This window comes from Carcharhinus amblyrhynchos, chromosome 5 (assembly GCF_965287045.1).
Source record: "Carcharhinus amblyrhynchos chromosome 5, sCarAmb.v2.hapA, whole genome shotgun sequence".
NCBI classification, from domain to species: domain Eukaryota; kingdom Metazoa; phylum Chordata; class Chondrichthyes; order Carcharhiniformes; family Carcharhinidae; genus Carcharhinus; species Carcharhinus amblyrhynchos.
Genome location: NC_137328.1, coordinates 86,049,714 through 86,074,147, shown reverse-complemented (window position 1 = coordinate 86,074,147; position 24,434 = coordinate 86,049,714).

Below are 24,434 nucleotides of genomic sequence, written 5' to 3'. Positions count from 1 at the left end.
CAAAACCATGTTGTCTATTGCTAAGGGATAGGATGTACTCATCCACATGTGAGTACATCCTGTCCCTAAGAATCTTGTCCAACAATTTCCTCATCACAGATGTAAAGCCCACAACATTGTAATTTCCCAGATTGCTTCTTCCATCCTTCTTAAACGGAGGAACAATGTTAGCTTGTCCCCAATCCTCTGATACCTCACCAGTGGTTAAAGAGGATACAAAGAGTTTGGCCAAAGCCTCTTGGCTCTCTCAGCATTCTGGGATAGACCCTATCTGGCCCTGAGGACTTGTCCACTTGAATATTTTTCAAAACACAGTGGCACAATAGTTAGCACTGCTGCCTCACAGTTCCGGGGTCCCAGGTTCAATTCCAGCCTTGGGTCACTGTCTGTGTGGAGTTTGCACATTCTCCCCATGTCTGTGTGGGTTTCCTCTGGGTGCTCCAGTTTCCTCCCACAATCCAAAGATGTGCTGGTTAGGTTGATCGGCCATACTAACTTACCCTTTAGTGACAGGGGGATTAACAGGTTGAGAATATGGCCTGGATGGGATTGTGGTCGGTACAAACTCGATGGGCCAAATAGCCTCCTTCTGTACTGTAGGATTCTATGACTATGACCCCTTCCCTTTTTATCTCAACATGTCCTAAGGTGTCAATATCCTCCTTTCTATACTCACCATCGAACACATCCTTCTTCTTTGTGAATACTGATGCAAAGTACTCATTAAGGGCTGCACCCACCTCATCTGGCTCCACGCACCCATTCCCTCCACTGTCCTTGAGTGGACCTACCCTTTCCTTAGCTACTCTCCTCCTACTTATATAAGCATAAAAAACTTTGGGATTCTCCTTAATCCTTTCTGCCAAGGACATTTTATGGCCCCTTTTTGCCCTCCTAAATCCCTGTCAAAGTTCTTTCCTGCTATCTTTGTAGTCCTCAAGAGCCTTCTCCATTTTCAATTTCCTGAAAGTTATATTTACCTCTTTTTTCACTAAGCTCACAATTTCTTTTGCCTTCCAGAGTTCCCAAATCTTGCCATCGTAATCCTTCATTTTTGTAGGAACATACTTGTCCTGAATTATTAACAACTGACTTTTGAAAGACTCCCACATATCAGATGTAGATTTACCCTCAAACAGTTGCTCCCCCACCGCCCCAATCTACATTCCGTAATTCCTGCCAAATACTGTCATAGTCAGCCTTCCCCCAGTTTACGACTTTCATTCTGGGACGACTACTTTCCTTTTCTACAAGTATCTTGACACTTAGAGAATTGTGATCACAGTTCCCAAAATGCTCCCTCCCCCACTGAGACATCAATCATCTGTCTGGGCTCATTTCCCAGAACCAAGTCTAAGGTAGCCCTTTCCCGAGTTAGACTATCTACATATTGCCTCAAGAAGTACTTCTGGAACACTGAACAAACTTTGCCTCATTCAAGCCCTGACACTGAAGGAATCCCAGTCTATTTTGGGGAATTTAAATTGCCCATCAAACAACCTTGTTGTTTTTACATCTTCCCATAATCTGCTGACATTTCAGTTCCTCCACTTCATGCTGACTTTTGGGAGGTCTATAGTACAACCCCAATAGTGTGATTGCATTGCTCCTGTTCCTGAGTTCTATCCATGTGGCCTCACTGCATGGTCCCTCCAAGGTGTCCTCTGTCTGTAGAACTGTGACATTCTCCCTAATCAGTAAATCAACACCTCCACCTCTTTTTTTCATCCTCTCTATCTCACTTGAAGCATCTAAATCCTGAAATGCTAAGATGCCATTCCTGTCCTTCTTTCATCCAAATCTCCATAATTGTCACAACATCATAGTTCCATGCAGTAATTCGAGCTTTAAATTCATCCATCTTGCCTATCATACTCTTTATGTTAAAGCAAACACACCTCAGACCATCTTTCCTGTCATGTTTTCTGCACTCTCCCTGAGTTTTATTTCTTTTGAGCTTTACTGGACTCATTCACTGAGTTCTCCACGTCTCTGTAATCTGGTCCTTTTTCATTTTTGTCTGGTTTCTCTGTCTTCCAGTTTTCCCCTTCCTACCTTTGGTTTCTGTACCCACTTTACTTCCCTCTGGCTTCCTGCATCAGTTCCCATTCCCCCTGCCACATTAGTGTAAACCTCCCCAACAGCACTAGCAAACACACCCCTAGGACATTGGTTCCAGTCCTGCCAAGGTGTGGAAGGTCTGATTTTTAGTGGTCCCACCTCCCCCAGAACCAGTTCCAATGTTCCAGGAATTTGAACCCCTCCCTCTTTCACCATCATGTGCATCTTCGCTATCCTGACAGTCCTATTCTAACTAGCATGTGGTACTGGTAGCAATCCTGAGATTACTACCTTTTGAGGTCCTACTTTTTAGTTTAACTCCTAACTCTCTAAATTCAGCTTGTAGGACCTCATTATCTTTTTTACCTATATTGTTGGCGCCTATATGCGCCACAACAGCTGGCTGTTCACCCTCCCCCTCCAGAATGCCCTGCAGCCACTCTGAGACACCCTTGACCTTTGCACCAGGGAGGCAACATACCATCCTGGAGTTTCACTTGCGTCCGCAGAAATGCCAATCTATTCCCCTTACAGTTAAATCCCCTATCACTATAGCTCTGCACTCTTCCTGCCCTCCTGTTCAGCAGAGTCAGACATGGTGCCATGAACCTGGTTGCTGCCACCTTCCCCTAGTGAGCCATCTCCCCCAACAGTATCCAAAATGGTGTATCTGTTTTGAAGGGAAATGTCAGGGACCCCTGCACTGCCTTTCTATTCTTCCTCTGTCTGATGGTCACCCGTTCCCTGTCTCCCTCAGTGATTTTTATCTGTGGTGTCATCAACTCACTGAAAGGGCTATTCGCAACTTCTTCAGTATCACGGATGCTCCAAAGTGAATCTATCCGCCACCTCCAGAGCCATTAAGTGGTCTAATAGGAGATGCTGTTGGACACCCTCCTTGCACGTGAAGGAGCCAGGGACATTGGAAAGGTCCCTGAAATTCAACTTCGTATGAGAGGAGCATAACATGGGCCTGGGATCTCCTGCCATGGATTAATCCTTAAGTTAATTTACCACAACATGAAGAGAAATGAGGAGAAAACATAAAACAAAAAGTACTTTTGATTTCTTTCTACCTCTCACTTGCTCTTGAGTCTCCTTCACAGGTCCGCCTCTCCACTCCTCCCGAAGGTGAGCACCTCTTCCTCTCAGCACTGAATTTCCAGTCACCTCCAAATTCCTGACAATACCAATCAGCTGCATCCATTGGTCTCATGCCAATTTCTGACCAGTAATGTCTTTTTTTTTGGTCAGAGGAGGAAGAGGGGAACAGTAGTGTCCAGTTTCAGGCTTAATAACTCCTTGACACCAGTTCTTCCACTTCCCACTTTTCAGTAGAAGTGACTGCGCTGACTTCTACCAGAATGCACCTCACTGAAGTCTGTCTGCCACCTCTGCTGGATGAGAGATCAAGAGAATTGATAGGGAGGGTGAAGCCAGAAAGAGATTTAAGTGTAAGGACAAAATGTATTAATCTGATCAACTGGATGACCAGGAGCTAATCTAGGTCAGTGAGAACAGGCGGAAGAACTTGTGGGATGCGTATGACAAAGAATAGTGGCAGTTGAGCTCTGAATGGGTTTAGTTTACAAAGGTTGGAAAATAAGAGGCAGGCTAGGAGAACATTTGAAATAATCTGCTGTGGACGTGACAAGGGTAGGGATGAGGTTTTCTTTAGCATATAATCTAAGTTGGCTTGAAGATGGAAGCAGGCAGTACATAAATTGAAGTATCTATGGGACTGAAGGCTCTGCTCTGGATACCAAGGTTATGAGCAACCTGTTACAACGTGAGGGAATACGTGGACCCGAGCAGAGATAGAATCAACGGGTAGCATATGGAGTTCATGGTGAGGATTGAAGATGATGACTTTGGTCTTCCCAATGATTTATCTGGAGGTTAAGTGTGGCTGATCTAAGACTGGATGTTGGACAAGCAATTTGACAACAGAGGCAGTGAAGGATCCAGAGGAACTGCTGGACAGATATATCTGGGTGTTATGGGTACATATATGGAAGTGGACCCATGTCTTCAGATGGCACGTCAATTGTGTGATATCAAGACAATAGAGGACAGAGCCAAATGTGGAATCTCTGGGCGACTATTGGGGTTATGGTGTGAGGAGGAGGAGAAGAGGATTTGTTGTTGCCGGGTCACTGTCTGGTCCTCATAACATGCACCTATAATGTTGAAAAAATAACAGAGGGTCTGATCACATCATCCTTGATGTGGAAGTGGTAGCAGAGGACTGGACTGTTGCCAATTTAACTTCTTCATCCAAAAAATGATAAACTAACCAGCTATAAATCAGTCAACCTAGCATTATTTTGTTGATAAACTTTTGAGAGTCTATAATATATGATAGAACACACATGGAAAGGTAACGGGTTAACTGAGAGCTGGATTTACAAAAACAAGTCTGAAAAATGTAACAGGCCTTTGGGAAAATAACAGACTGTATTGATAAGAGCAAATGTAGTGCATATTGTGTAATGGATTTTCAAAAGGTGTTTGGTGAAGTGCTGTGTAGGAGTTTTTTTTAGATTAAAAAGATGCATAAAATGAAAGGAATATGGAAGCATAGACAGGAATGGTTAATTATTTTTTTACACCAGAGGATGTAAACAATATCAACTTTTGCTGATGACACAAAATGAGGAAACATAATTAACCCTGAAAAAAAGGAAGTAATTTGCATTTATTATTGTACCTTTCTTGACCTCAGAATGTCCCAAAGCATTTCACAGACAATGAATCACTTTTGAAGTGAGGTAACTGTTATATTTTGGGAAATTGTGGCAAGCAATTTGTACATGGCAGGGTCCCACAAACAGCAATGAGATAAGTGATCAGATAATAGGGTAGAAATTAGAGGTTGTTGTGTCCGTACAAGCATGAAATGGGACCACTGGCAATCTATTTCAGAGACCAACGTCCTGCAGCCCAAGGGTGCCTGAAAGGCATCTGACCTGAAATTGGGTCAAGCAAATTTTTGTGTACTGCCCCTGGAGGCTGCCTAACATCAGTGTTTTACAAAACAACTCTCCGGGTAGAAGACAGAAGAAGATGTGCTCTCAGCAACAAATAGAGAGGATTAGAGAAAAATTTTCACTCAGAATAGTTGGAATAATATAATTCCTTACCAAATAAGGTGATGGAAGTATAATATTTGAAATTAAAATTAATATATATTTTAAAAGAACCATTTTAAATAGTACAGACAATGGCAGGGAAATGTCTCAGTCAGCCCAGGTACATTGGACCATAGTGTCTCCTTCTGTACTAAATATTCTATGATTCTAAGTGCACTGATTTGATAATGAATGTGCAAACTAGATACATATCAGTTATAATGTTAAACATGTATTACATATGTTAATTTTATATTGTGCAAACAATGTCTGTATACCAATATTGCTTCATATAGACTGTCCTAGTGCACTGATTTGATATTCTACATATAAACTGGAGATAAAGTGTGCTGTAATTCAGCTGCTAATGAATATGATTAAAAAGTGATCTGTCATAGGCAATCCATCTATACAGGGAACTTACAAAAATACATTGTCTGAAATCATTTTCTTCATCACTGAGAGTTCTCAGTTTAACAGAAAGACAATTCCTTTTAAAAGGTACTGGTGAGATTTCCACTGCTATCAATGCATCCTCATTAACATTGTAAATATTTTTGTTGATTGCTAAAACTAGATCAAAATAATGAATTGCAATTGCTCACTAACATCCAAATGAAGCAAATACTTTGTTCAGGAAAAATATGTACACACTTTTTGAAACCATTAAACAAAGAAATGTTTCAAACACATTGTCAAATTCTGATCTCTCCTTATGCTGCACATGCAGAACACTTGATATCAAAATTTGTAGTTGCGATCTACAACTAATCTAAATCTACAGTTTATTTCAATGCCGTGTCATCAACAGATGTTGCAGTACACCTTGTGATAATATGGTAGAACATTGTTTTACCAAGGTAAATGGCAGGCACTCATTTAATCGCATGCAATATTATGGAATGGAACAGGTCCTTACTTACAGAAAGGGTAGACCAAAGACCCATTTGCTCTCCAGTGGTCACCTGTATCGTCTGGGACGCATCATTGGCAGAGGCCTAACCACAGCTCTTCATTCTGCTTTCTGTAATGGGGAAGTGATGTGACTAAAGCTTCAAGAGAAAGTAGGGATGAAAAACACACTGGTGGCAAGAATGAGCCTGCAGATCCTCAGGTTTCCTCATTAATCACAAAAAGAAGCAACCATCATAGATTACCTACGGCAAAATTTAAAACTACTTCTGTCACCACACCTTATGCTAAGATGTCTTCTGTTCTGGCTTCAACTTCATTGCTTTCTTATTCAGTCTTAATTTAATGCCAAATTGATTCCACTGCTGTTTCCATACATAACCGTTCTTTTTTATTCTGTTCTGCATCATACTTATTCTGAAAGATAATATGTCTCAGTGAACTGAAAAGATTTTTTATAGCTAAGGAAAATGGGAAAAAATCTGTTTCCTGTATCATCTTTTATTGGCAAATCCATTATGTTAATTTTTGCAAAATAGAGTTGTTGCTTGACAGCAAGCTTCAATGATAAAAGTCTTGTGCCATGAATCACATTTTCAATTTGTTTTCTGTCACAGACAATGCAGTGCAGTTTATTATTAGGACTTACAGTGCTATTAATATCACTAAATTCAATATTCTTATGTTTAATTGTATTTACAGAATCATAAGATTTTAAATGTTCACAAACATGGTAGGTGCTGATAAATCAGGACATCACAGAATAACAGACAATGGCAGCATTCTTAAAGAAAACAAAACACGAGAAATTTGAAATGATATTTTTGGAGGAGAAAGATTAAAATAATGATCCATCCTGTTGAAAACATTAGCCCAAGTACACATGAATGATTCATTTTGTTTTTGCAAAATTATTTCTCCTGCAGCTTGAGTTGACATTTAAATAGTCATAACTTTATAAAGCAGATACTGGCATGAACTTAGTCCTTTTAGTCTCAAATAATCCTTTTTGTTTCTCATAAACAGCATAATCTCAGCTGTGGAACTTTTGAAATTGTAATTTAAACAATATCATTATAAATAAATGCCATGATGTGACGATGAAAACAGGTATAATTTATGTTCTGGTTTCCTATTGTGAGACCCAGCTATTTGGAGTGTAAGATGTCCTTGGGTTTTTTTGCTGACATCATATCAGGCCTTTTCTGAGATCAGGGGTGGACATAGTCTATCAAGGTGACAGCGGAAGCTGGTGGTGTTGTATCGACGGTATGGGTAGCATTAGATAAGCCAGTGCACAGACTAGAAAGAAAAAAATGCAAATGCTGGAAACTCAAGTGTAAACAGGATGCAAGATGTCAGATTCAATGCAGTCTGAGAAGAGAAAAGACAGGTTAATGTTTTGTAGATTACTCCTGCAAACAATATAAACTGTAAGTCCATGAAATTCTTTGAGTGAACTGGTTGATCCAAAGTAAATAGCGATAAGCTATGTGCAGTATAGGCATTTCCACTGACTGCCATATTGGATAAGAATAATAAACAAACTTCATTGAAATGGTGTGGGTGCTGTGTCTTTTCAGGGGGAATATTGATAAAAGAATGGAAATGTGTGATGGACGCTGGCCGTATAAGACTAGGAACTGTGGATAGGGTTGGCCTAAAGGTTTTCTGCAATAGCAATCTCTATCACCTACAGTATCAAAAAAAAATTTAATACTATACTTTCTTTTGAGACCAGTAGTACAATTGTGAGATAAGTCAGTTTTTTGCTGTGGCTCACACAACCTGTATGGTCAACATGGATTTCTTTTAGTGGATATTTTGATGCAGAATATTGTTACCCTAGGACTCCAAAAAAACTACAGCATGACACATGTCAGAATAAAAAGAGTGACTGCACATGTACATGATCTCAAAAAGCCATTACACTGGATATTGACACAACACTGAGCAAACGTTACTCTCAACTAGAAATGTAATATTGCCATACCCCGTCTTTGTATCCTAATCCATCTGAAGGACTCTTGCTCATTAGTAAATTCAAGGTTATACCTGGGTGTTCTGACATAATACCAGCTTTAATTGGCCCTGAGACTGAGGATAATTCAATTACAGATCTTTTCAATTTAATTCGTTCCTTTCTTCCTTAGTCAGGATTATGCTGATGGATTTCAGGTAATAGAACTTAGTAGTTGAGGAAGGGTAGTAATACATGTTTTCTAGCTTTAGTTAATGTGATTAAGTTCCATATAGTTTGTTTTCCTCTTTAATCTGTCAGAGGTCAAATACTTGTGTGACTTGCTGAAAGTAATAATTGGAAGTCTTTGCAAGTAGCAAGTACCAGGGCTCTGGCCACTGAGGAATTGCATGCAGTATAATGGATCATACGAAACATGAATATAGATGTGACTGTTGTTTTAATGGACAAAGGTTTATTATGATTCAATTACTTTGAAACATTAATTGTGTTTATATGTAGTTGCACACAATAACCCTGCATCATGTTCTAATTGTTTTGTCAGTGGCATTAAAAGCATAATAGTAAATTGACCATCTCTCTGACTCATGGTGGTGGAGCGGGGTGGTGCTGCTACATTTTTCATCATTACTATCTGAGCATTATCTGAGCAAAGCTGATGGGAAAATTGAGTGGGAAGTGTTGCGTACTTATGATCAAATCTACCAAATTTTCCGCCCACTTGTTTTATTATTTATTGTCATGGCTAACCTCAATTTTAAAAAGAGCTGTTCTAAAAGAGTGCCTCAAAGTGGTGGTTCTTCCAGTTTGACCAGTCCCAGATCAGGCTGGATGTTGAAAAGACTTGTGAGGCCAAATAACCTCATGTTGATTTTTTTTTTAAATGTCTCCCAATGACCAGCTACAGAAATGTGTTAGCAGAGGCTTGGGAGCAGGCCATCTGCCCACAAAGACTAAAGGGAGCATGGAGGAGAAAAGAAGAAAGAAAAAATTATACAATTTAATCTGGGTCCAAAAGTATCCAATAATTAAGATATTTAAATTTAATTGAATAACTTTCTATTAACTGCCATGTTAAATATGTAACAATGCTACATTGATGTGGAAGTATAAATGTTGACACATGCTTTGGTCTCCAAGATGTTCCATTATAGGGTTTCCCAATCTCAAGTGCATTGCTGAGTGGTGAAGAAGAAGTAGATAAAACAGGGACTTTATCCAGTACCAGGATACAGCCTGTCTGTAATTGTACCTTTTTATTATTGCTAGACATCTTTTAAAGCTGACTTTTGTGTCAAATTTGATTCTCCTCCCTGTTTGTATAATACCCTTTGTTTGCAGTCTCCCATCTCTTAGCCAGGGACGCCTTAATTTGTGTGTTGTCGCTGAGAGAAATTATGTGTGTGGTTCTACAGGAATTATGGGTAGTTTTGATATTGGCGCATCAACACTGGTTACAGATCGATAGGCTTGAAAAAATATCAGCCTGACAATAGTTACAGAACGTGGGAAACAATTGACAGATATATTGGAAATTTGAAGGAGGAGTTGAGCTTTAAGAATAACATGCCCTGAATCAAAGGCCATATATCCAGCGAGGTCAGTATCCTAATAAACTAGAGCCGTAAAGAATATTGTGACTTTTGAGAGGCAATCTAGTTATGATTTATGTTATAGGTAAGGCAATGTGACCCAAACAAACTGGGGAAAAAAGAACACTATCAACATGCCAAAGGGAAAATTGAGATTCACTGGGAAATTGGGTAGACAATACCCAGAGGAAAGATAGATAGGCATTTGTTTCTAATTGTTGTTTGTGGGGTAGACTGTGACAACCTGGTCTTGCTCCAGATTAAAACAAGTTGCACATGCATCACTGCATGTGTTGTGTTTAAAAAAAAACTTTTTGGTGGAAAGTCCTGAATTCAGTAGTTGAGCCTTCACCCTAAACTACAAGCAGCATAGAGAAACTTGAACTGCAAATCCTCAGACGCAGTACATGCATTGCGTACATGTACTATGCCTATGAATTCATATGACAATTTTTGAGTCAAATCTGTGATCTGAATGGACTCCAGTGTCAGCTCAGTGGTATCCAAACGCTCATGTAAATGACTTCTGAAATAACTTCACATCAATTTAATTCACATCAAACTTAAATCATTCTACTTGGCTGCATAAATGTGGCTTAATTACATGAGTCAGGCTGAAGTCAGATCCTTCAGTCTGTGCAGATTAAAACATCATTTTGCAGCCAAACAGAAACATGTTCCCAATCACTGCACTTGAATTATTGTTATTTAGCTCCAGGCTTGTATTAAAATCACTGAATAATTGCAATCTGATTATTATAATCAAGTACTGGAACAGTAATTACAGGTTACAGTCATTTTAGGCTGTTCTGGAAATCCCATATACCGATCATATGCATATTAAAAGTTTATGGTAGTGATAAAATTAATGAAGAGGACGGTAAGCCTCTTTATACCAGCAAGGTGTCACACATCTCACAGCACTGCTGAGTTATTTTACATATTTCCTGGATTCTTCAGAACAGATATCTCCAACTTAGAGATCTCTCAAATTTGAATAATAAGCACAGTTTTATTAAATCTAGAAATGACAACAACGAAAATGGAAAAGTAGAAACATTCTATTAGCATTCCTGGCATTTCTGCTTTCTGAGTGTCACCATTAATTTAACTGGTGCCTTGAAGAACTGTATTAAAATATATTGTCCCAAAGAGTACTGGGAAAATTATGACAACTCCATAGTGCACAGCGATTTGGGGTGAAAAGGAGAAGGCCGCGAGTTTGCATTTTTCACAAACTCCTGGACAATTTGTGTCATTGTGCCATTAGCTTCAAAAGAATTGAGAAAGTCTGCAAGCTTGGCATGAGCATTTCCATTGAAGTTAATCACGTTATGGATTTGTGCCATAAATATAAATTAATCTTGCTGCTGAGACTTAGGGCTGGTTATTGATGTCACAAGGACTCTGTTAATGACAACTTTTATGGTCCTGACATGAAACTCAACCTTAGTGGCCTCTAAAGAGCTGAAATAAGCCTGTGGATTCTCACCCCAGCAAGGAGAGAATTGTTCCCAGAAGTTGATTAAATTTTATGGATTGAATGTAGAACTCATCTGTGAGGACCCTCCTACCTTCCCACTTTCATCTCAGTTTTGACCATGGCAGGAAGGCTAGAGACAGTCTTCCCTTTCAACACCCAGTGTTGCCTTGCAATAGGCAATTAATGCCCAGTTAAGGGCCTCATCTTGCTCCTGCAGTGGGTTGGGGGTGGGGTCTCACATGCAGGAAGCATGACAAGCAAACCTCTATGAGGTTGTTTTCCTGTTTCTGAGGGTGTGGGAGGGAATGGTGTCCCTCAATCAGTAGCACTCTGCCTGATCGAGGGACCTGGCATTAGAAAGGGGTCGTACTCAGAATGGTCCCACGTCCTTGCTGCTGGCTCCCCATTCATCAGAAGCTCCTACCTCATGCTCTCCTCCAGCCATCACTCACCTGTAGTCTGCGATTCAGCAATGATTCTAAGCTTCGGGCTGGCATCGTACCAGCAGCAGCCATCGCCTTCCAGTGAGGCTGCCGTTCAATAGATTTGCTGATCTCTGATTGGCTGGCAGCCCTCAACATGCAGGACTTTTACCCTTCCAAGGCAAATGACTGCCGCTGGCTAGTAACAATCTGAGTGACACTCAATTCAGTAACCTTCCATAAAAGAGGTGATATCGGGCTCTCATTGTCTGTCCAACTGGCAGGTGACTCTCCTATCACCTCCATTAAATATTGCCCTATATTGCCAGCCAGTATTTTTGTGTCAGTGTTGCTATCTATTAATGTTGAAATGTAATAATTTTCAGATGCAAAGGTGTTTTGATTTTCAAATATAAATTAGATTGATTGCTTTCAGAATATAATTTTGGAATATCATATATAAATAAGAATGTTTGTCCGTTCCACCATAAAACAATTCACAAAAACAATGTCCATTACAATGTCCTCTCCAGCTTACTCTCTTCACTTTTTCTTTTCATTTCTACCTCTCTTCATTCCCTGAATCGATTCTTTTGGTACCTGTGTATTTTGCTTTCTGCATCTAATTAGACTGTAATTCACTGTACTTTCTCCATCTTCATTCTATTTTTATCTTGATCTTTAAATTTAATTGGTAATGGAAGCAGACTGTGAGCCCCAATGTTCATAAGGTCCCAGTCCATTGATGTTGGTGCATTATTATCAATTCACATTTCTGGAAATTTGCAATCAGAAGGGTGAGATTCAAAGCTAAATTCAAAGCAGTTGTTGCGAGCTAGGCCATTGTTGGAAAGGCCAAATAATCACCTTCTTATCATTACAGTTAAATTATCACAGTTTAAAAAAAACCTCAGTAAGAATGATGAAAGAAAGCTTGAATTTGCATAGCACTGTTCATGTTCTCAAGATGTTCCAAATCTCTCACTGCCAACAAATTACTTGTTTGTATTGTCAATACTGTTACTTTGTAACAGCCAATTTGTGCATAAACAGGCTGAACAAACAACAAATAAAATAAATGCCCAAATTATCTCTTTTGCTCATGTTGGTTTGAGATCAGTCAAATGCCAGGAAGTTGTTTATACCTCTTTGAATAGCGTCATACAACCTTTAACATACACTTGAGCTGACAAGGTTTGGGTCAACTTAATTGCAGCCATTTTTCAGGTCGAAAACAAGCATGATGAGAGTCAATTTTGGCGACCAAGTTTCCATATAAGATGCACCTGAAACTCTGGTCCCCTAGACTTTTGTGCAATTGGCTTGGAATTTTGGGACCCACAGCTTAGAATTATTTTATTGGCTACATTCAAAGGCAAATAAAATCAAATTGAATTCAGAATCACGGAATCATATTCAATCCATCACATCTGAATTGGTTTTTTTGAGCAATTTTCTTAGTGCCATTCTCCAGCCTTTTGCCTTTAACCCTACGCATTCTTCTTACTCAGATAATGTCTAATTCCCTTCTGAATGCTTCGATTGAACCTGCCACCAGCACACTCTCAAGCAGTGCATTCCAAACCTTAGCCACTCGCTGCATCAAAACACATTTCTCATATCACTCTTTTACTACTTTTGCCAATTACTTTAAATTCTCGACAAATGCAAATGTTACAGGTTCATTTTATAAATGATAGAAAGAATCACTGACAGATGTTTAGGAGATTGGATGACGCAATGTTTCAATTTTTCTGAAAGCTGTGTTCAAGTCCAGCTCAAGTACATAAACTATAGAAACTGACTGTTGGTTCCAATGTTCATAAGTTCCAGGTCTATTGACATCAGTGCATTATTATCAAATCACAGCAATTTACAGTGTACATATATTGCAATCTGAAGGATGAGATGCTACACTGAGTCTGTTTAGGAGGTCCCAACTAATACCTGTTGGAACCATTGCACAATTCAAAACTTACTACAAACTAACTTTCTTATGCATCACTTCACTCTGCATTTTAGCACAGTTGTTAACTCAGTCTTTAAATGGTGTACAGATGAAACTAAAGCCAGAGTTTGGCCACCTCAGTCAATGTGGATATAAGGATAAGACTGTAAGATATTGGAGCAGAATTAGGCCATTCAGCCCATCGAATCTGTTCCGCCATTCAATCATGGCTGATAGGTTCAGGGAGAAAGTGTGAGAACGTGGTTGAGAAACCTATGATCCCTTTACCAATCAAGAACCTGCTTTTAAGACCTTAAGATTTTGGATGGCAGTTTGGGAAGTAGAAAAATTGTACTGGTACAGCTGGAAGCAGTCTTGTGAGATTGAGGTCAAAGTACAATGTACCTGATTCAACTGTACGTCCCTTGATCGGCACCTGAAATTAAGAAAAGAAATTGTGTGGCATTTCCCAGCCCTCACTTAGATGAGCACATTAGCTCACTAGAAAACAAGGTAAATTTATTAATTAAAGAGTCACTGTTCTCTTTAGAATGGAATTGGTTCCATACTCTTTTAGTACAGTGAAATTCTATTCTGCCTGATAGAATTCTGGACTCTTAATAGAATTTTGCTTGTGGCATTAATAATACTGATCAATGTGCAAGCTATTGAGAGGTTAGAGCATTGTAAGGTTTTGCAAAGTTTAACATGTTTCATTCCACTGCAACGAAAGCAGACGTAATGTATACAGTAGCAATATATATAATGTTTAAGAAATAAACCCCATAGAAAACTACTTGAAGATAAATAATTACCTTAATCTTTCTATTGACACTTGGTGTAGTCATCCATTCCAACTGTGCAGACTGGAAAATAGACAATTACACAGGCTGACAGGAGATCATGTGATTACTGGTCAGGTCAAAATATGATAGAAGACATTTACGCTCTCAAATTTCTTCAATGCTGCAAATGCATTGGGACTTTCCCAAGAGAACTTAAAATTTTATTTATTAGTGTCACAAATGGGCTTACACTCACACTGTAATAAAGTTACAGTGAAAATCCTTTAGGCCCCACCATCCGGCGTCTTTTCGGGTACTCCAAGGGAGAATTTAGCATGGCCAATACATCTAACCAGCACATATTTCATGGGGGGAAACCAGAGCACCCAGAGGAAACTCAGGCAGACATGAGGAGAACATGCAAACTCCACACAGGGTGATCCAAGCTGGGAATTGAACCCAAGTCCCTGGCGTCATGAAGCAGCAGTGCTAACCACTGTGCCACCATGAACCTTTACTCCCTCCATAAATATTCTTTCTTAAAATAAGCAACAATAAATGCGCAAATGTGTTGGAGGAAAAATGGTCAACTACTTTTTCCTGTCACTTTGTATGGTTACACCCACTAGAAAGTGCATGTGTGGAGTTGACAGGTAAGAAGAGGATTGCCTTAATGGCACTGACAAATGGTTGCATCATAACACTGTGCCCCAAATTACTTGTAAGGAATAGTCACTTTGTTGAGATAATAGAGGGTGGTTGGCATCACCAAAACTGTATGCCTACATAAGTCAACACTTCCACTGCTTATAGTTCTACTTCAGTGTTAATATTTTATAAGCTAAATAATCTATTACAAAAGGATTCAAGATGGTGCCAGAACATGGAGATGTCTTGCAAGCTATCCCCAGCATACTCTCTAATTCTGTCTTTTACTCTTGATCCATGCTTTTAAAACTGTAGTCTAACTCTTTTAAACTCCATATTAAGTTGATCTTTCTCTACACGCTAGCAATGACTAACATTATATTCTGCACCCTCTCCTTTCCTCCTCTCCTATGTACTCTATGAATGGTATGCTTTGTATAGCGTGCAAGAAACAGTACTTTTCACTGTATATCAATACATGTGACAATAATAAATCAAATCTAGTCGTAGGAAATACTGACAAAGCTGTTTCGTGACTTTATTTTTTGAGAGGAATATTCAAGAAATTTCATTGTTTTCATATATTAACTGCGTGCCTGTCAGATTTTCAGCTTTTAGGAGGTAAGATATTTCGTGATCAGACAATTAACTTCAGACGAGGAAACTTGTAGTGCAGAGGTATCAGATAATTAATTAAGCAACTGTTATATTTAGCAAACAAAGAAAATTGATGTCCTAGACTTTAAATGGTTTATGCTTCCTGCTTATCTGAATGGTGACAGGCAGCTTGTGATCTTCTAAACCTGTGACCTCTACCATCCGGAGGGACAAGAATCGCAGATACTTTGAAAGACCACCACCTGCAAGTTTTTCTCCAAGCAACTCACCGTGTTGAATGGGAAATATATCAATGTCACTGGGTCAAAATCCTGGAACTCCCTCCCTAACGGCACTGTGGATGTTCTGACACCAGATGAACTGCAACAACCAGATGACCTGATTATCCTTAACTGCCCTTGAAGAGTGGTGGTCAGTTTCTTCTTGAACTGTTGCAGTTGCCTTCTCTGCAATGATCGGTGGGGGGATTGAGGGAGAAGAGGCCCATTGTCACTCTGCAGCGATTGGTGAAGAGAGGGCAGTGGGTCCATGATCGGTGGGGGAGGGTGGCAGATCATGGTCAGTGGGGGAGAGCAGTGGGCCCGAGATCGGTGGGGGAGCGGGAGTCCATGATTGGTGGGGGAACAGGGATCCATGATCGTTCACGGCGTTGGGTGGGGTTTGCAGGGGCTTTATCTCAGGCCGTATGCCCTGCAATTGCAGGGGGTAGCTGCTTCAGGCTGCCTGCAGTAGCAGGGTCCTGCCAGTTCTCTCTTTGTCTGTCAGACCCCTGCTCCTGCTAATACATGTGCAGCATCAGAGGTCTGCACGTGTGCACTACCTCCCTCTCCAAGCTTTTGGGCTTGTTGAGCCCCACCCACATGCTTCTGTAGCCAGCAACAGACTTGCTCAAAATTTTACAGCCAGAGTGCGTATGGTCTGATAATGCGCCTAAAAAACGGATCTGAAACTCCCTCAGTTCCATGTCCACCCGTCACTTAAAATAAAATGGTAAAATTCTGAAACAAAGTTCTACAGCATCTAGGGGACCTTTTAAACAGCCCACCTAATCATCCACAGATCCTGTGGCTACCTCTGAACTTTTACCTGGGTTGGTTGGCTTGCCTCCAGCCCACACCCATACCCATACAGTGAATATTCCATCTTTGCATGCACTTTCTCCCAAGGCAAGCGGGCAGGGCTGGGAATTTTCCCAACTTCCACTACCCACCTTGCGGATAAAAATGCAGACCTACATTTTTAGTAGTTTTTCCTTCTTAACCACGCCTTCGCAGATAAAAATCAAATGGTTTTCTGTATTCAGAGGTGATAACAAACTTGGTTTAGAGGGAATTATTTAGAAATCTGAAACAAAAACAGGAAAATTCTGGAAACATGCAGCATCTACGTAGACCAGAGCTTCCTTCCCCTGAGCATTAGGTGTCTGCGAAAGGGGTAAAATTGTTCAAGTCCACTTAATAGTTACTCCTGTTTGACTTTTAAGTTGTCCAAGACTCCCATTGCTGGCAGAGAGCGGCCTAATTTAAATTTAAAAGTCATGTCCTCCATGGCAGCTTTCCAAATTCAGGGCCGACCTCAATAGCCAATCCATGGCTAGAGTCACTGAGTGCCTTCTCCATGACCATCAAGGGCTTAGGAATCTCTCCCCTCGTGGCACTTCTCTTTTGTTGGGAACCTTTATATGTAAGCTTGCAAGAGTTAGTTGCAAAATGCATCATGATCCACAATGCCCACTAATTATCAACAACCATCTCATTTCCTGACAGTAGCAAAAAAATTGATTAAAATATACTTATTTAGGGGAAAAAAATCTGGGCAATTCCTTTCTAACCTCAGAGTGATTCACATAGTCCAGTTCCAACATTGACTATGATTTATATTATTTAATATCTCAATTATATCTTGTGTGCCTTGGACCAGCCCAGCTCTCTTTGGAAGGTATTCAGCAAATCAACACACAAGCCAGCAGCTTGTTGAATAGTCTACTGTCCTTTGGGAAAAAAGAAGCATTTTACATCTGACCAAATAAAGCCCTTATATAATTTATATGCATGATTTATGTCCTCCCTAACCTAGCTAATTGAAAAAGCTTGTATAAATATGAATACATTTTCATTATTTTGTATTGCATCAGTGAAGATCTGCACTGATTGGTTAGCACTGCTGTCTCTCAGTGCCAGGGATTCAGGTTCAATTCCGGCCTCAGATGACTGTGTGGAGTTTGCACGTACTCCCCACTTTAGCTTGGGTTTTCTCTGGGTACTCTCGTTTTCACCCACAGTCCAAAGATGTGCAAGTTAAGTGGATTAGCCATGCTAAATTACCCTTTACGTTCCAAGATGTCTAGGTCAGATGGAAAAGCTATGGTAAATGTGTGTGGTTACGGGGATAGCGTGGAGGAGAGTGCCTGGGTAAGATATTCTATCAGAGAGCCGATGCAAACTCAATGGGTTGAATGGCCTCCTTCTGCACTGTAGGGATTCTATGATTCAAGTAAATAGACCCAGCAATTTAAATCTATCTAGGTAACTAAAATTTGGATTTCATATTTTTAATCTTCATTTGCATGTTTCCAGTGGTTTTACACTATTGTTAGAAGGTAAAAACCATTCAAAAGTATTTTAACTGACACATAACAACTATTCAAACAAACTGATTTGTTTCGATTTATATTGAAATGTCCTGGCACTTGTCCCATGTCAGGAGGGCTGTGGTTGCAGCACCCTTCCAGAGTGATGAAGTAGAGGCAGCAATGAAGGCTAACTGCTCACATGGAGATAAGGGCTGGAATTCTCCTAAAACAAAACTCTTAAGTGTCAAATTCGTGTGAAAATTGGAGTAATTCACACCTTTTTTCCATGGAAGAATCTCCCACGTTCTGTTCACTGCAGAGGCCACCAGTGTGAATATTATTAAATTTCAAGGGGCGGGGCCATCCCTGCTGGAGAGGCAGTAATCAGTGCACTGAGTGGGCCACTGCGCATGTGCCGATCTGTCAACCCAGAAATCGGCTCATGCACAGTAAGCCCGCAGAGCCAAGGGGGTAGGGCCTGATGGGAGCAGGGCCTAGGGAGTCATTGGTGGCGGTGGGGGTTCCCACTCATGCTCTACCATAGGGATCAATGGGAGAAGCAGGGAGGCCATTGATCAAGTGGACTGGGGAGGGGTCAGCTGGGGGGATGTTGGGGGGCGGTCAGCCTGCTGGAGGGGTCAGCATTGCGGGGGGCAGGAGGCCAGGGCTGCACCCAGGAATGGTTGAGGGCCAGTAATTGGGCTGTGGGGGGGGTGGAAGAATGGCAATGCAGGGATCACCGGGCTGGCCAGCGATTGGGAGGCCCTACTCTCTGGGAGCCTCGATTGCCTCCCCTTCATTCTTGCGGGGTTGGGCCATTAAGCTCCCCAGAAGTGGAGAGCTACTGTAAACCCTGTTGGAATGAAACATTCTGACTTCAGTACTGGGCCCACTAATCACATGTCAATAACATTAAAATCCCCCCTGCATACCTAATGAAGCTCTGCGCCTATTTCCAGCGTAGAGCTGACAGCGCCATGTCCTGTACATAGCAGCCATAAAAATCAGAGCCAAGCTGTTTCATTTAATGTAAACAACTTCCCTGATTGGACCAACACAGGAAGCTTCAGATCACAGCTTCCAGACGAGAGCTCTTTACGACCTGCATCTGGTTTTAACCTATAAGTTGACCAAAATGCTTAGCTCTCAGCCAGAACAGCCATTTTAAAGCCACTATTGCCATTATTGTCATTGATGTCAAGGTGACCATGGTCTTAATTCTTTGTGAATAGATCCTTCCAGGCTGAAATAGACGACATTCCATAAAATTCAGTGTGCATTGTTGTATCTTGGAGGTAACAAGAACTCTGTGTGCCAGGAGAGTTGATATCTTTGGCTTCATACTTGACGCAGAGAGGCAGGCAGAGCATGCAATTTGTTCTTCCATTATAGGAAACTTGCACATGGTGCAGGGAGCCATCAACTGTTCAGCTGACTTTGTGGGCACCACATCTCAATGGCGAGATGCACTAAAACTGTAAAAGTTGCCATTCAATGTACATGCAGTTTGTGTGATCATCATACTGGTGAATGCCCATTATTCTACGAGCACTCATGATGCTTGCTAGTCTGCTGTTCCAGCAATCTCCCAATTTTCAAACCAGAAGTAGGCTGCTCAGAGACATGGGCTATCTGCTTTGCAGCTGACTGGCGACTCGCCTGTGAAATTCAATAAGAAAGTGCTGAGATAATGAGAAACACGTTAACAAGAAAAAAGTAATCAAGCAGATGAATGGGTGGTTGCAGTAACAGTTCCACTTCTGCAATATTTCTAGAGAGGTTTTGAAGTACTGTCCAGAGTGACTGTCTTAATTCATGATGGTTTGTTGCCTTCTCTCCAACCTGGCTAGCACGAGAGCAAAGCATTTGCTGCCACTGGTGGAGGAAGAGAATGAGGAGGAAGGGAGGAGACAGCCAACACATCCACATTTCAGCCAGGCTGTCTATCAGCTCACCATTAAACTCCCTGAGTGAAATCCCAGATCCTCATTGCTCAACAGTTCCACACTCACCATATCTCTGTGACAGATTCAATCCACTTACACACAACCCTGAAAGTTACAAACCATAAAACAACAATTCCATGAAAACTTTTCCCAACAATACTTTCAGTCCTCACCAAATCGTTCTTGTGCATTCCTTCAGTGCTGGTCTTATGGGTACTTCTGCCTGCGCTAGCATTTCTAAGCTCTGCTACCATTGTGGCTGCAGCAAGGCTGATGCTGATTTCAATGGGAAAGACTGCAGATGGCTCTGGGCCTTGAACATCTGGCTTTGGAATGCATTAACTCGGTCAGGGCAGCAACCATCTGGACTGGTTGGCTGACAGGCAGCAAGAGAAGTACTGATAGTGCAGCAGTGGTAGTACAATTAATGTTGTGATCCTGAGGGAGGACTGCAAGTCCCTGAAGCATCGGTATCTGCAGTCTGAACCTACATGGTACCAAGCTGGGCTTGAGTGGCAACAAACAGAGATTGCATCATCTCAGTGTGACCTTCCACTGCAGTTACTGCCTTCTGCTGGTGTTGCAACTAAAGCAGAGACATTAGCCACCAGGACCAGTGTGATGGCTGTATCCCCAAGTGATCTAATGAAATTGGCCATTGCTTCCATGCTGGATAGGATAGGCTTCAAACTCTGCAAGAAACCCCATGCCAAGTTAAAGCCAAATTCCTCCATACTCATTGACGGTGACAACCGGTTCTCTGACAGGCCTGTCAATGTTTCGTGTTTATGCTCATCAGTTGCATTCATACCCAGTAACTGATACAGATCGCCATTCTGCAATGCTTACTCAATGACCCCACATATCAGCTTGAATTCTTCCATTTGAAAATTGCATTAGCTGGACTTTGAACATCAATAGGACAGTGAGAGGTTGCCCGCCCTTAATAACCTCCCTTAATTTTTATGTGCCAGCCTTTCAGTTTTCAGGTTTGAGTGGGGTGGTCAGCATTTGCAGATTGTTCTGATACATCTTGCGTCTGTGGTTTTGTACATTGCTTGAAGTGATCTGGATGATGCTGGAGCTTACAAAGTCAGTGTGATGGAGTTTGTCACAAAGGCATCTTGTACATGTTTATCCTCCTGTAAAATGTGTGTTCCTGTGGAAGTTGTCTTTAAATTTATCATAAGAAAAGATGGCACATGCACAAATTTATATGTTCTCCGATTAGCCCTTGAGATGTTGTAATGTTTTATTCCATCTTTTCACTATATTCAGCTGTAGGCAAGATGTTTAAAAGGTAGACAGAAGCAGCTGATATCCTAACTCTTTTCCCTATCTTTATAATGTAGTAATAGTGTGACAGCAGTCGGCTTCAGATATCTGATAATTATCTCGATACTGGAAGAGAGAAAGTGTCACAGTAAATACTTTATTTTAATTGGTTTAACTTCAGGGACCATTACTGGCCTAATTAGAAACATGAAAAGGCTACATATTAGAAAATATCCTGGAGGAATGAGAGCATTAGCAACTCTGTCAAGACATTTTCCAAATAAGAATATAGTACCAGCAACATCTTTACCGGGTGACAGGTCTGAAATCACAGTCTTAATGAAACAGCATTGGCCGAAGTTTCCTGGTACATGATTCTGTCAGCCATGCCCCCAAAGGGAATGCAAGGATAGAGAGAGCAAACTTCACCTTTGATATATCCGCACCACATATCCACTGTTCAAGAAGCCATGGGAAATTCCTCCCATGACCAGGGAAGTGGAAATCTCAGACACCCAGGGCCCTGCCCACTGTGTATAACTAAATTTGAATATCATTATATGCATGTTGGTTACATATATGAAAAATCAAAACAACTCAACTTTGGTTGTCCTGATTAGCTTATTATAAACCTTTATTTATCTATCTGCATCAGGCAGATTTACAATGAAACATTGAGGTATGCAGATTGTGATAGAATATAATTCTGCTGCTGCTGATGGGCTCACGGTGCCTTATGGATGACCAGTTTTGTGCTGCTATATCTGTTTGAAATCTATCCTATCAAAGCACAGTGGTAATGTCATAGAACATGATGGAGGGCATCCTCAGTGTTATACTTTCACAAAAATGAGTTTCTGCACTTTCCTGTTGGATCTGCAGATGATGAATTGTTTGGTTACAATCTTTCTCCTGTGTTGTTTAAGAGAATTTGTCAAAATTCTGTGAGGTTTCTATTAGTGCTCCTACCATAACATAAGAGCAGAAGGCAAGTGAATCCCTCAAGAAAATAGGATAGGCCTTCCATCTATTTGCATCCATTTCTTACAAGGCACTTAATGGGCAGAGACTGGGGTCAGGAGCTGGGATGCTCTGACCCATGGGTTCCCACTATTGAGAGTCCTGTGGTTGGTTACCTGGTGCTTTAGTAGTGGCTAATATATGAAAAGCTCAGGTGCGTTACACTCCATAAGGGCACATCTACCCAAGTTTGGATTCACAACAGTGAGATTTCTGAGTATTGATGAGGGATCATTGCCCTGAAACATCTGTTTCTCTGCACAGATGCTGCTTGACTTGCCAAAAGTTTCTAGGCTTTCTGACTGTAACCTCAGATTTACAGTATCTGCATATTTTGCTTTTATACTGGTTTATTAACAGTGCTGTGTCCTTTGTTCTTGTTCCATGTATTTCTTGCTTCCCTTCCTTCCTTGTATTTGTTTGGTGCAATGTTCTTACGGACATTGCTTTAGAACATCTGGAGTTTATGACCAAAGAGCAGTAGATTTATCAAAAGCAGGAGAAATACTGATCTTGACAGCAAGGATTCTTGGAGCCTTTCTTGAATAAATGTTGGCCTTGCAGCATTCATATTCCAAGAATGGGATGTGGAATAGGGCAGCACAATAGCACAGTGGTTAACATTGCTGCCTCAAAGTGCCAGGGACACAGATTCAATTTTGGCCTCGGGTAACTATCTGTGTGGAGCTTGCACATTCCCCCGTGTTTGCATGGGTTTCCTCCAGGTGGTCCGGTTTCCTCCCACAGTCCAAGATGTGCATATTAGGTGGATTGGCTGTGCTAAATTGTCCCTTAGGGTCAGGGAGACTGGTAGGATAAATACATGGGGTTACGGGAATAGGGTCTGAGTGGGATTGTTGTCAGTGCAAACTTGATGCGCCAAATAAACTCCTTCTGCAATGTAGGGATTCTATGATTCTATGTAGAATGATTTTTTTCCTTCTTTAAAAAACAGTGGGCTTGAATAATAAATAGCAATACAGAATCTGTGTTGAGAAATCTGTTACTTTTCAAGCCCAAATCTACATTTACTCCTGCAATCCCTTGTTTTACATTGTGAGGCCAAATTGAAATATTGTAGCTATCATAGATGATGAAGGAAAAATAGTTCAGTTTAAGCAACTGCTGAACACCTACAAAACATTCACTTAATATCATTTTATTTTTCCACTTTTCAGCTATTATTTATAAACTTACTTGCACCACCATAAGTCATGTCTATTCCATTGCAAAGTCAACAAGTGATTGCAGCCTTCCTATAGTCTCTATCCATGTCATTCGTTCTTTGTTGGCAGTAGGCCCAATTTTACTGCAAATCTTTTGACAGTCGGATTTCTATTTTCCCATGGTGCAATGGCTTGATGTACTTTAACTGCTGGTTCACTTGAACTTTGAAGAAATGCACCCCACAGATGTATGAATGTGAGTAGCAAGTCACCCCACGAGAACAAATTTGTAACATTCGAGAGGAGTGTCAGATGCCCAGATATTCAAGCAATTAAGCGTTCCTTTGCAGAAGACTGCACTCTATCCGAGCCATTCAGGGATATTTTTCAATGCTTGTTACGTGATTTCTGATGTCTGTTTTATTCCAGATGAAACTTCTGTTTATGATTGTCCAATGTGATACTGCTGTATTTCTGTATGGATAGTGTTAATACGAGTGTTGAAAATCAAACCCAAGCAGCTTTCATATTGGGCAAGGTAAACAAAAGTGAACTATTCCCCCCAAAGCTCATTTTATGGTATTTTCAGTAAATTAAGGTTTCCTATCAATTCCTAATGAAAATATTAAGTCCTCTCGTTTAATAATCTATTGTACTGAAATGGAGCCTGTACATTTGCCCTGCATCAAAACGACATCTTGTGACAAGGTTGAACTGTATTGTTTGGGAATCTTGCTGGCGTCTGGAGGTTGATAGCCCATAATCTATGTGTGCAGTTTTGCAATTTTATCTTCTCCCCACTTAGGAATAGTGTGAGTGTCTCACTCTTATGATTGATCAGACATAATTTTAACAGGATAAATAAAATCTCTCA